This window comes from Numida meleagris, chromosome 9, assembly GCF_002078875.1.
Source record: "Numida meleagris isolate 19003 breed g44 Domestic line chromosome 9, NumMel1.0, whole genome shotgun sequence".
Lineage (NCBI taxonomy): Eukaryota > Metazoa > Chordata > Aves > Galliformes > Numididae > Numida > Numida meleagris.
In genome coordinates this window covers 10,142,418-10,155,169 of record NC_034417.1, presented here as the reverse complement: position 1 = coordinate 10,155,169, position 12,752 = coordinate 10,142,418, and the positions used below count along the sequence as shown (strand labels likewise).

Here is a 12,752-nt window from a genome sequence, read left to right as displayed (position 1 = left end):
GAATGGGAAAGTGACCCTAGTGATGCTTCATTTAACTTTTTATTTTTATTTACATATGGCACAGATTGTATGGATGACCACCTGCTCTTACTGCCAGAATCAGCTGTTAAAAATGCTGCACTGTTGAGATAGGATATTTTTATTTTTTAATTAATTAATTTATTTTATTTTATTTTGCTTCCCTGAAGTTTGTAGCTGCTGATACTCTTTAAAGTGCTTTTGAAGATAAGGCGTATGGCAGACAGGGCATATGATGGAATAAGCATACATAGAATGCACTTCTCTATCTGTTTGATCTCTCTAGATGCTGATAATTGCTGGTGACATTACTGGGCTGGCTGCAGCAGGAGCTACAAAGTGAGGGATGTTAGAGGATTTAGTAGAGGGTAGAGTAAGAAAATATGGCTTAGAATCTAGAATACTGCTTAAGACTATAAAATATTATGATCAAATTTATACTGTCATTTGCACTGAAGGATGCCCTTTGAAAATAATTTTCCGGGTACGTGTAATGTGTTGCAGACAAAAGTCTTGACTTTAAGAATTTTAACTTGATTTAATGTACTACTAATTAACATAAACTTCTGTTTGCTTATTTGGATATTCAGGGGGGGAAAAAAAAGAAAGCAAATAATTAAACGCTTGAATGTGTTTATTCTCCAGTCTCCAGACTCAACTTTAGTCAAATACATCTCCCTGCTCCCATCCCCCTCCTAGTCCCGACTTCCCTTGTTTTCCCCACGTCACCTTTGGTCCTTTTCCATTCCTCTGAGGATGAGGTTGCCTGTAACCAGTTCGGTCTACCAGGGTTGCTCACAGGCCGCAGCCCCTCATGGCTGTGCCCAGTGTGGGTCATCCCTTGGGCTGCAGTCCCTCAGGGCTGCACTCCGGCGTGCAGTGCGGCTTCCGAGAGCGTCGGTGTCCCCAGCTGCCTGTCTCCTCAGTGCTCCCGGTGCCTCTCTATAGATCTCAGGTCTCCTGTCTTAAGCAGCATTTCAACTCTAAACATAGAATTATTACAGACTTACTACCACAGTATCCGTAGCAGAAAATTGAAGCAATATAGAAACTCTTCAGTAATTCACAGTGGATTATAATGTACTATAATCTACAACAGAGAAAATGTGCCACTTAATCGCTGCAGAATTTAAGTCGTTTATCGAAGAGAATGGAAACTGTGATTACTTGAGAAAGCAGGTAGGTTTTCCATTGGAGAATGTAGGCTGAGATATTTTAGGGACAGACTCCTTAAGCACTGACTCCTTAACAAAAACAGCCTTTTTCTAGTTTGGACAATTAACTTCAGCTTTTCTTTAGTAAAATAAGCACGCAGATAATTATTTTGGAATTTAAGAAACTAATTGTAGTGATCATTTTATTTTTGAAATTTTTGTTTCAAATAGGAATTTAGAAGCTGCTCAGGTAAAACTGGTAAGTGCGCACAGCCTGATTTCCCACTTCTTATGAAAAAGGGTTTGTCACTTTTCCTTTAACAGATCTGGTTATGATGAGAGAATCTGTTAACCATCATTGCCTTGCCTCTGTTAATACTGCAATGACTGTTTTTATAAAACAGAATATAATCCCACGTTTGTAATCTCCACTCCTTGTGCACAAGCCTCCAGAATTGGAGCAGTTTAAACTCCTTGGAGCAGAACCTCTAAAAGGAATTAACTGCTGAAACAGGAAAGAGTATTAGAAGTTATTCAAAAAAATGTCCCAAGAATGTACTGAAGCAGAAATGGTATTTTTTGCCCAACAGTGTAAAGAGGTGGATATTATACCATTATACCAAGTTAGATATTCCTTATAACTATTGCAGAACATAAACGTGTCCATACTAATATAACATGCTTACTGAATTAAGCAGGTATCTAGATATTCAGACACAATATGGTTATTATTTTGTTTTTTTCTGGAAGCAGTCACATGTACTATATATCTACCCAGTTACTCTTTTTTTTTTTCTAATTAAAATTATTGATCTTGTTTCATTTACTTTCGTAAATGTGTAGTTGGCAAATAGAGCTAAGATTCAAATTGTTAAGAGCATGTGGGATAATTGAAAGAATAAGTAATTGGGGAACTAGGATGAAAGTAAAGCAGAAATGACTTGTTCTGGAGAGTTTCACATTTATAAGGTGTGTAGATTAAAAATCAGCAAATTGAAGTGTAAGGGAAATACAAACAATACCAATGTTACTGTAAGAAATGAAAAGTAACCTGTGTTATAATAATGAAGACAGTCTTTTCCTTGAAGACACTGTATGTCTGTCATGGAATTCTTACCAATGTGTTGTGGAGTCCTAAAGCAGTCTTTTCTTTCATAGGTAATGAAACTACAAATTAGAATATTATCCAGACACCATTCCATCCTTGAATATTTTATGTGTTGTGACTTTTACAAGCATGGTAACATCATTTTTTAACAATAATACCAAACATGCCCTTAAATGCATCCTTAGAGCTTTATTAGCAAGACTTTTGAGCACTCCAAATCCAAATACAGAAGAAGAGTAAATTCAATTTAGAGATTTATTTTCAATTTTTCTTAAAAGATCTCATTCTGTGTCACTATTTTACAACAGATATGGTAGATTTAAACTCAAGATTATCATTTTTAGATGAAGATTAAGTTTGGATGTGATCTGATGAAGTCATATAATATAATGGTAACATAATAGAAAGGTCCAAATTTTTTGCTACTGCCAGAACATATATTGAAATACCATTTAAATAATTCATGTTCTACCATTTTTTCTTTTCTTCAAAACAATGCAGTTCTAAGTGTGAGACTGTTTCAAAAATATATGAAGGTGTAATCAATCTTCAACTTATTCTTTCATGATCTCCTCCCGTGTCACGTTTCCAACTTAGTTACAGGAATATTTTTCTTTTTAAATGGAAGATTATTTTTCTGTAATGATCTGATTCTAGAAGCCAAAACCTGGAGGCAGGTTTGACAAACGTAATAAAAGTGATGAAATGAAGACTGTTCATAAATTTGCAAGATTAAAGTGACATTCTTCTTGATAAGCCTTGATTTTTGTCCCTTGATTTTGCATCTCTAGAGTTTTTTACTAAATTGGTTGTCAAAATTATTTTAAATCAGGAGCTTTGGATCTTGATTAAAGACAGCAAAGTTTGCATAATTTCCAACTCTACACCTTGCAGAAGTAATGAGAACTTTGCTATTATTATTCGAATTTAATGAAAAAAAAATGACCAGTTTTACCTTCTTCTCTGAGGGAAAGAAATATTTCTGTTATTTTTCTGCTGGAACTTTGAAATACTTAGTTTTCATGTATCTCTTTCCAAATTTAAGTATTCATTTTACTTTTTGTTCTGAGTCGGGCTGTATCTGCCAAAGCTTATCTAGTATTACATATAATCAGTAGCTTACATATTGCTTGCTTCTCTTCCCCAGGTGTCCTGCCTAGATTTTCGGCCTATACTTCATGCTCCACGTTGCTCTGTGTTAGTATAGCAGCAGGCTTTTTAGGCACACAGAAGGTCTGTGTGGGGCTCAAAGATTTTTTGTAACTATTCATTTAAAGAGTCTGCTTACAGAGTGGGAAAACTTATCAAACTTGTGAGATTTCTGCAGCATAAAAATAAGTCAAATTCTATTGTACACAATGAGAAAAACCCTCTAGGCACCTGCTGTTCTCTGCCTTACACTTATTACTAATAATTGTAATGCTGTGAGCTTTCCTCTTTGCAGTACTGTCATTTGTTTTCCTCTGTAAAGAGCCTTTATTGAAGCAATAAAAAATGCAAGTAATTCAGTAAGTATGTGAGAATTTTCCTGAGGCAAGGTATCTTATTAGAAACTGACTTAGGTAGATGAGCATAAAGTATTAACGGAATACTTGCATGTTTCATTTTATATTTTCCTCACAACTGTCCTGTTCTGGCAAGCTAGATGAAAAGAATATTCCAACTAAAACATTTCAATTTTACCTTGTTTTGACTTCTGGTGCTGCCATCCTTGACTATCATGTCATGAATTGCTCTAGTATGTGTTGAAGCCAACAAGTGTGGCTGCATATGGGATGAACTGGCAACTGCAACATCCGCATAGCTATCCTGGAATGATGTAATGAAAAGAAATAATCGTTTAGGGCACAGTATTCAAGATCAGAATTCAATATAATTTGTTTTCAGAGCATGGCATTCGATTTCTTTTGGGTTTTTTGTTGGTCTGCATTTGTAATAATATGAAAGGATGTTAAAGAAACATGATCTTCATCCAGATGTACTTGCAAAGAATTTAAGTCTGAAGGTGTCTATATTTTCTTCCTTGGGATTGACCAGCGTACAGTTAATCTATGAAACACATTGTACAATGTGATTCTTATCAGACAATCATGAGGTGTTTTCAAATTTAAAGTAGTAGTTGATTTCTTATCCTCAAAAATAAGCACCATATGGTTTTGTAACTAGTTCCCTGACTGGCCTCCCAGCTCATTTAGTCTCTGGCTTCCTGACAAAATTGCTGACTTTCTTTGGTCATGCATCAGAGTAAGCTATTAGTTTTAAACAGAACCCTTAACTTGTAAAACAAAGCTTTACTAACTCATGTCTACAGTAATATGCAAATTTGATTTACTAGCATGTATAAAACAGGCATTGGATCTGTGGGGAACATGTGAAATGTTTCCAAGATAATACATGAAAGCTTTGACAACTACTTATTTTTCTTTCTCATCAGGGTGTGGTGAACACTGGTTACACAGACTTGCCAAGTAGAAAGGCTACTCAAGCCAGTAGCATTTATTCCAATAACATCTTGAAATTATTAAAGCTATTTATCCTGACAAAGAATATTTTCACTTTGAACAAAAGGATGATTTAGATTATGGGACTATTGATCATGTCACTGGACGAATTTTGGTGATGAAGGTGAGTTTCAACACCAGTTAAACATTTTTTATAAATAAAATAATAAAGTATTGTGTGAAAGCAGAGGTTTTCTTACTGAGTTTCACTATTCGATGAAAACCTGCATTTCAATATCTACACGATAATGTGAACAGAGTTTCTCGCGTGTTTCAAATACAGACAAGGCACTGATAGGACTAAAATAGATTTATAAAAATATTTGTAGTGTAAAAGCAATGTTGCACTTTTAACCTGTGTTTTTTAAAGAATGCATTAGTGAGAGTCAGCCCATTTGCTGAGCTGCTGAACTGTGCCTTAAGAACTTGCCAGCTTGTTTATGGATTCATCAGTATGCACTGAACAAAGGTGCAGTGGAATAGGTGAGCTGCATGTGATAGTCAAAAGGACTTTGGATAGTTTAAGTACTAGATACAGTACTTAATAGTGTGATACTACTGTGTCTTTCAGCCAAGGTCAGGAGAAGTAGGGCATTGTTGCTTGTAAGGACACAGGGGCTTTCTACTGAAGCAAGCAGTTGTTTAGCCTTGAACTGTGAAATGCATTTCAACCCTGAATGACAACATTAGACTACATCCTGCATAGTCTCTGTAGTAGCAGTGACCTTCTTCTACCCTTTGACCGCTTATTCTATGCAGTTAAACTGCGAGGTGGCCTTGAAATATATGAAAACTGAGATTGCTTATATGGTGACTGTGGCTTTATGTATGCAAGATGTTTCTTAAGACAGTCTTTTTGAGTTATGTTTATTTTGGATATAGTAGCGGGCAAGGATTAATTTCTATCGTCATGGTGAGTTAAGATTGACAGGAGTCCGTATCTGTGCACAGGTAGTATTAAACCCAAGCACATTCCCGCTAAACAAACATTTGCAGTTTGGAATTAGTTTGACCAAGAAAGTGTTTGTAAGCATAAGCTTACAAGATCAGCTTTTAAGGAATCCTTATGTTTTTAAAAGACTTAGGTTTTTTGTTTAATCTTGGGGGGTCGGAGTGGTTGTTTTTAGGCCAAATTTGGTGCAGCAAGAACACAAAGATGGTTTTTACAACCAACTGAATTCAGTGATCAGTATCATTTTACAGGCAAGGGGCTATCATCATTAGAATCAAGTAAGGGTCAAATCCCGTTCCATTTACTCGTGTAAATAATCCCACTAATTTCAGAAGAATGGATGATAATCTTGACAACTTTGTCTGAAGAATCAGTTTGTCATAATATAAAGAAACGCAGTATACTGTAGAAATCCATCTTAATGGTTGTTTTCTTCTGTAACAGAAAGGTAGGGTATGATTTCTAGAGTTTTCTCCCCAGACAACATCACCGTCTATTCCCATTAGGAAAAAAAAAGTTCAAGAATCAAAAATAACCACATTCATATGATCTAGGAAGATAATATTTTCTCTGGTGACCAGGAATAAGACCCAATGGAATGGCATGGAGCTATGTTAGGCTGGCTGTTAGGAAAAGGTTCTTCAGTGAGAAGGGTGAGCAGGTACCAGAACACGCTCTCTGGGGCAGTGGTCACAGCACCAAGACCAGTGGATTTCAAGAAGAATTTCGACAGCTCTCTCAGAAATATCGTTAGAATTTTGGGTGGTCCTGTGTGGAGCCAGGAGTTGGACTCAACAATCCTTGTGGATTCTTCCAACTCAGGATGTTCCATGGTTCTATGAGCATTTCTGTACCTTTTGATAGAAGGCATAAGGGAATTCATTCATCTTTGTTGTAGTCCATGTGGCATTTAGATGATGAGCCTCATTAGGAACAATTGTGTAAAAAAAACTGAGCTCCTGAAAGGTAGTGTGGCTTTAGAAAAGTAGCAGGCAGTGGTAAGCCATGATTGCTAATATATCATGTTGCTTACCAATTCAATGAAAGACTTAAAATTCAATGTTTTAAGATCCTTGGTGAATCACTGTATACCTTATGTTAAAAAGAAACTTCTGATGTTAATTATATATGCAATAAAGAGCCAGTATGATATAGATTAGGGAACCAATCCAGGGCCAATTGAAAATAACATAGTCTGTTCTCAAAAGCTTTTGGATCAGGGCCTGTGCATACTGTATAACTCCAGATGTCATTGTCTGTGTTGAAATATAAGTATGAAATGGAAAATGAATCATATAGCAAGGTTTTGATTATGTTGAATAACATTTTCCTCATAAACAAGATTATGCTTTTCACATTTAACTACCTCTAAAAACAATAATAGAATGGAAAAAGAGCAATACAAATGATTACAGGGAAGGATAGAGATAGCTCACCTTTTCAAGTGTTAATGACCTTGGAAGCTTTTGTACAAAGTAAGTAACAGCAGAAATATCTATTAGTTCAAGAAAAACAATTTTTTTCCTTTGATACAAGAAGCTGATCTTAAAGGAATAAAGAAGAGAAAGAAGACTGCTTCAGTTAGGGAACAATTCCATGTCCAAATTTTGTGTAGCATCCAAAAGACCTTCCTTACTGCCTCCTCCTAGGGTCACTGACTTGGAATGGTTCATCCAAAGTATTCTTTTAATACCCTAGTGCTAAGATCTGTTTTCTTTGATTATTGTTAGGCAATTTGTAGACAAGTTTTAAAGTTTTCATAAAAGCTTCCTAAAATGATAATCCAGCCGAAAATTAATCTCTTGTGAGCTCTAAGAGCCAGACTCTGGTATTCTTTCTGCATTAGGTTTTGTCTTGATTAGGGAAATTCATATTGGTACACTGATTTGCTCAGTGCTTACTTGGGTATCTTTTAACAAAACATTGTGCAAGTGATGACAAAATGTGTCTCCAAGTAAAATTTATTTATTTATTTTCAGCTTAATGAAATGATCTAGTCTTTTCCTAAAGTGGGAAAAACATTTCCTTAAACCCCCCAACGCATATGGTCAGAAAGACTAGTACTGGGAGCAATAATATTTTATCCCAAGGAAGCATTGTTGAACTGTTTGTGTGGTCTGCATCCTTTAATAGTGTTCAGATGCTACACTGTGGTCTGTATTCCTACTAATGCAGTAAAGGTTGTGAGAAGTCACTCGGGAATTTGACATATTTCATTTTGTTTCTTTTTTTGATGAACTATTTTTCCATATTTGCCCAAGTGGATTTTTTTATTACTATTTTTTTTTTTACGAAACGTTGTTTTGCAGTCCCATATCCACTTGCAGGACCCTGGTGTCCTCACTTCATCCCCAGGTTGATGAAAATTCTGTTATTCCAAAATTAGTTTTCTGGCAACAACAAGGTATACAAATTAGGCATGTAGAAAGATGGGCAGGAAATGTCTTCTGCTGCCACGAGTGTCAGTAACACAGTTTCAATCAAAGGAGAGCTTGGACTCTATGCCTTGTTTTATTTTACGGTTCACAAAGAACACTATTTCTTCTTCTGAATGTCTGTTGTTTTTTTTTTAATAGGCTTGGCAGGTATTTTAGGACTGACTTATTGCTTCTCCTAATCCTGTTTTTTCTGAAATCATGACAGTTTTTGTTCTTGCTTGAAATAGTGTTTATCACATTACCAGAGGAGTCACACCTGCCCTCCGTTTGCTTCTCAGTTACAAATGCAACTTCTATTAAATGTACTAACTGCTTCTTTCTTCTCTCGTGTGCTTCTGTCAGATTTTTTTTGAATTTCATTAGGAGAGACATATAGGAACAGAAAGAGATTAATGTCTTGCCCAAAGTGAATTACAAGTGAGATAAGGAGCTGTGCCTCAGAACTTTTACTCCAGGTACAAAGCAGTGCTTTTTTCCTCTTTACTTAGATGTGTGTTCATACATAGGAATTTTACTGGCAACCAAAGAGTTGTATAATGGTCATTGCTTTTGAATATAGGAAAGCTGACATAAACATTAGCTTTATACTTATACTCACTGTATCTATATTAAATATACATATTTCTGGGAGCAATAGGATGACCAGAAACAAGTCATTACCGAAACAGAGAATGTTTCTACTGAAAGAAAACTGTCTGACACAGTATTAGAACTGCATTTGCAACTGAAATAAGGTACAGAACTCAAAATGACAGTCACACCAGTTTTAACACAAAGGGACATGCAAAGTAAGAAAATGCCCTCACAAGAATTTACTTGCTCGTTCTGACCTGTAAAATCTGTATTTCCCAGCAGGTAGTTCCTTAATTACACAGAGAATGTTGTATATGTTCAAATCACCTACAGATTTTCCTATCTCTACCTTTTCCCTGAAGTGGTGTTTATAAGAAGATATTGTGCTTCTTGATGCCACTGGATGTTATGCTAAACAGGTTAGTCAATATTTTCTTTTGTTCAGCAGTTAATTAATCCAAAACTAGCAGGGTGGTCTTGGCTAGTAAAGCTCGTCACACCAGCAAGTAAAGGGCTTGATTCTGCCTGAAACATTAATGCTATAAGCAGTGAGGAATGAAGGACATGTGCAGAATCGAACCATCTAGGAAAACTCTTCACTTATATGGGCAAATATTTTTCATCCCTCTTTATTAGATCACAGAATATCTTATCCCTAGGGCCAGGGAGACAATATTATAGGCTTTTTGTCTTCTACTGTTCTTATTAGAGCATAGTCCTTTGTGATTTTGCTATACTTAATTCAAGAGAAAACAGCTTTGTGTTTCCAGTTCCGTGGCATTCAGTCAAAGTGACAATTAATTCATTTGCAGAAGTATCAGTCTGCATCTAGAGTAAGTACATCAGGAAAGTAACCCTGTCTTCTTTAACTGGTTATTTTTTAATCTGCCTCTAGATACATGTGTTGTTCAAAACTTATTAAAACTGAGCTATTTCTTATGAGAGGCAGAATTTCATTGGCAATTATCTTTACTAAAGACAGACAAAGGAAGTATTTGGGGAAGAAACCAATCTGATAATAATCAGAACTGAACCGTCCTTAAGGCTTCCTACATTCTGTTGAACCGTGCAGTACTAACTCTGGAAGAAGTGAGGTGTCAGATTTCATTATTCTTTAAACTTGGTTCTTATTAATTTATTAAAATACAAAACCATCCCTGAAGAAAAATCTGATGTATGTCCTGGAACTTGTAAGAAGGTCATGTGGCAGTTGGTATTGTTAATGACAAAGCTTATCTTCCAAACTGTTGTTTTACAGTTTTGTATTGAAACTTCATTCTTTGTAATGATATTATATTGACATATTAGAATAGTTTGTAATGTATATTTTAAAAACCTAAGTAAAATATTTCCCTCTGTGCTGTAATACACTGAAGTAACTGATCAATCTTATATGCAATAAATGCCTCAAAAAGTGAATACTGAAAACAGTAACATATAGTTTCAATTTATATTCTACACACAAATAATGGGTTTACTAATTCCTAGACTTTTACCTGATTAATTCTGGGGCATACAAATACAAATCGGAAGTTTATGTTTAGCTTGATTTTAAATAAACCTTTTTTTACCCATAAATAATCTTATGGATAAACTAGTTTTACATTTGTCCAGTGCAGCACAAATCTACCAAAGGTATGATGTCTTTGAAGTAATACGATAAGTATTTTTCTCTTGGGACAGAATATGAGGAACTAAGCATGAAAACAATAAAGAAAAAGGCAGTAATTGAGGCATTGTAGACTAATATTAGAAAACAATACATCAATGTTTGTGGTAATTAAAAACATACTCAAATGTGTTTCAGTGGATCCTGGAACTGAGTTGCTGGGATGCTCATTAGTTCCATGGTTTCTATTGATGTCATAAAGAAATATAGAAACCAGAAAATGCTTGAGAGAAGCAATGTGCAGAAGTCTTATAATCAGAGACGGATATTCACTTGCATTAATAAACAAGAAATCTTTCTTATTCTTAAATGTATACTATTAACTATTATTTCTTAGTCTTTCTGGAGATTATAAAAGTCTTTCAACGTCCTTGTATTCCTTTACAAAGAATAAAGCTTGAAGAGTAGCTATGCTATGTGTTCACCTGTTCATAGTTTTTTCACATGATGTATTTCAGCTCAGATGTGTGTTGCACAGGGTTATCTAGCCACAACGCTTCTGCTCTGGACTTGGAAATTGCCTTTGGTATGATTGGTATTGCTGGAGGGTGAGGTGCAAGCAATAGCAGGAGCACTGAAACCCTCACCAGAAGAGCTTGCAGAGGTATCTACAGCCGTAAACTGTTTCAGTTGATGTGAACTTGAATTTAAAGGAAAATAAGTATTTGAAAAGTTCAGCTTTAGTACTGATTCTCTAAGGAGGATTTTGTATCTGATACTGTGGAGGCCCATAGAAATCCTCGAAAATTGAGGTCGAAACTTGGTAAGACAAAAAAGGGAAAGACTATATTTTAGCCACTTTGTCCCTTAGAATTGTGGCACTTTTCTAATGCTCCTAGAGGCATTTTGCATTCTCGATTCCCCGTAGGCAAAATGTGTTTGGAAACTTGGATGGATGCATCCACAAAACTCTGCCCTGCATAAAAAATTGTTGCTTCAAAAGCACAGTTCTGGCTTACTTTCTTACAAACTGTCATCCTAAAATGTTCTAGCGATGCATTTTTGGAAAATACATAATTAGGTTAAAATTTCCTATAACTATTACATTTCTATTTCATTGTAAGAAAAGGAAAACAACACTAAAAAGTAAACAGTCCTTTCTTGCTCAACAGTCTGTTTATGCTTTGAGTATGAAACACGATGTAATGCTTTATCTTGGATCTGAATCATTTCATTTTGCAGGTCTTACCATTGCGAAACAAATTTAAACCTCTGATCTTCCTCAGACTGTAGCTGCCTTTCAGTCTGGTTGGTCTGTCAATGGGTCTTCTGTGTGCTGTTAAGTACGCAACTGAATATTCACACCTTGGTGTTCACCTCTCAGCCAGTGTTCTCAAAACTTGGGCACTATGTTGGAGTGTATGTTTCAGTGCTCATGTAGTGGCTAATGAAGAACTGTTAGGTACTCACTCTGTCATATGAAACTGTGGATGAAGTTCCCTAGATTAATATTCTTCCCTTCCCTGGAAAAAAAGGAAGAGAACATTAGTGGTTTCGACTTAAGCGTTGACAAGGAACAATACTGATGTTGGTCTTAAGGATTTCTTTTGCTGGATTTGCTAGAGGATTTGAGTCTCAATTAAATTCCATAGAGAGGTTGTGGAGTCTTCCTTCCTCGATATCTTCAAAAACTGCCTGAACATGGTCCTGGGCAGAGCCTGCTCCAGGTGTCTCTGCTTGAGCAGACGGGTTGGACCATATAACTTCTAGATGTCCCTTTCAAACTTCACCGTTCTATGATTCTGTGAATTGTGGAGTATGGCAGGAACTGAAGCATTTCCATTTCTGAGAACTTCTTCAAAAAAATTCCTACATTTGTCTTTTATCTGTGATATGTTTTTCTTCCAGCTAAATTAATTTCCCTGGAGAGCAGTATCTTTAGTATTTTTATTCTGTATCTGTAGCTTGTATCATTTTCCAGTGCATTGACATTAAAAGTATTTTAGTGCTAAACTTAATACAGCAGCCAAGCTTGCTTCCAGGTTCGGTGAACTCAATACTGCTTCTACCTGGGCACCATTAGTTGAAGATGTTGGCTTCCTGACAGCATCCATGGCTGGTATGGTAATTTGTTTGATCTAAGCTACACTCCTGGATTACTGTGCAGTCTTGGTGATAAAACATTCTACTCAATTATGGCAATAGGAACAAAATAAGAATTCTTGAACCTCTTCACTTGCAAATAAAAGTAACGTAAGGTTTTTGCACGCACATCCAGCACTTGCTGAATGCTCGCCATAATGTAATTTTGTGCGTTAACTGAAAAATTTGGCATAAATTATGAGGAATCAAGAAAGCACTCTGCAGAATGTTTATCTAGCCCAATAGAAATTCTCTAA

General features: G+C 35.8%; 1 long non-coding RNA gene across 1 annotated transcript; it reads right to left on the bottom strand.

The window, feature by feature from the left end:
* LOC110404061 lies at positions 530 to 11,816 on the bottom strand. Its single transcript, XR_002442050.1, has 3 exons — positions 10,537 to 11,816; positions 3,964 to 4,089; positions 530 to 1,001 (listed from the first exon to the last, which is right to left on the bottom strand). It is a non-coding gene; the product is annotated as an uncharacterized LOC110404061 (long non-coding RNA).